Genomic DNA, 1,403 nt, shown 5'->3' on the forward strand with positions numbered 1-1,403 from the left:
ATATTTGTGATTACGAAAGGTTTATTTTTGCAGGCAAAAGGTCATTCATTTTGATAATTGGTGATCGACGACTTTATAATGTATAAAATACTTAGCGGAAGCTCCCGTGCCGGAGGCACGGGCTATACCTAGTCTATATAACAAAACAGAAAGGGTTTATAGTGACTGGGACAAAATAAATGAAAGCGCCAACTAGGATAAAATAAATGAAAGCTGACTGGACTAGTGCTGAATTGGACAATGCTATATCAAAATCCAATGGTCATTTTCCAAAAGTCCAACCCATTAAACCAAAATTAATGATCGTAAATGTGTTACAGACCATTCATCTCCTCCCTTTTACTTTAACATCCTCCATCTTCAAGGGACATATCCTAAATCGCTTCTTCTTCTTCAATTTCATGGCTGTCCAAATTTTCATTCTTAATGAAAATTTCGAGAGAGAAAATCATTACAAAATTATACAAAGAGGTATAGGATTAAATTTCAATTTTCTTCATGTTGGTCTTCATTTCTTGCATGCATGTATTCTTTTTGTTTTCTTTGTTCCAACTTGAATGAAAATTCGCTCCATTTCGATCATATTCTATGCAATTGGTTTAGAGATAATTAGGCTTTCGATGAATGTTTTCCTAAACCCTTAATATTGCCTTCTCAGTCTGATTTTCCTTTCACGACAATTGCTTTATTCACTCTCAGCTATTTTTGTTTTTTCAATACAAATGTTTTTTATGATGGTTTTGTTACACCTCTCTTTTCTAATCTGTTTTGTATTTGAAATTTTAGTCGATGGATCTGTGGAAGAAGTGATACGGGTTCGTCCAATATATATTGTCGTTGTGGATTTGTAAGTTTTGATTACGGATAAAAAATATTTGTATATATTTTTTTTGAGAAGATAAAATAGTATCATTAATAAAAAAAAAAAAAAAACAATGCAATGGTAGAAGCCTAGATGGCTAACCATCCATTACACAGACAATAGACAAGAAACTTTATATTTTCATTGATCACTTTATGTTTCAATCTTTGCTCTGTAGTCAAAGGGAGATGTATACAACACATGTTAATTCTTGAACTTGTATGCAGGTCCCAATCTTCGGAACTTACCAAGATCGTTATATAAATAGCATTAGAAGGTAAGCACATCTTCAGGAAAATGGTGATATTCTATATACAATATAATTTTATTATTTGAGTTATATGCTTAGAAAGTTGGTTTACGTTGTAGTTAGATAATTGTCGTCTTAATTTTTTTTAATGAATTTTCAGTTTGGTTTACGTTGTAGGTTGCGTGATTTTTGAATCAACCAATGGGGTTCAAAATAGTTTTTTTTTTTCTTGAAGGCAAATCCAAAACAGTTTGGGTTATAGCATTGTCAAAGGATACGTTTGCGTTTCTT

At 31.8% G+C, this 1,403-nt stretch overlaps 1 long non-coding RNA gene across 2 annotated transcripts; it reads left to right on the plus strand.

The window, feature by feature from the left end:
- The first annotated feature begins 342 nt into the window (after positions 1 to 342).
- Positions 343 to 1,403, plus strand: LOC147556941 (uncharacterized). Of its 2 annotated transcripts, XR_015233861.1 has the most exons (4): positions 358 to 471; positions 787 to 847; positions 1,090 to 1,139; positions 1,290 to 1,403. It is a non-coding gene; the product is annotated as an uncharacterized LOC147556941 (long non-coding RNA). The 2 variants fall into 2 exon arrangements; XR_015233860.1 differs by lacking the exon at positions 787 to 847 and having other exon boundaries at positions 343 to 471.

This window comes from Eschscholzia californica, unplaced genomic scaffold, assembly GCF_041429995.1.
Source record: "Eschscholzia californica isolate CP2 unplaced genomic scaffold, dmEscCali1.0.p SCAF_2, whole genome shotgun sequence".
In the NCBI taxonomy this organism is placed as follows: Eukaryota; Viridiplantae; Streptophyta; class Magnoliopsida; order Ranunculales; family Papaveraceae; genus Eschscholzia; species Eschscholzia californica.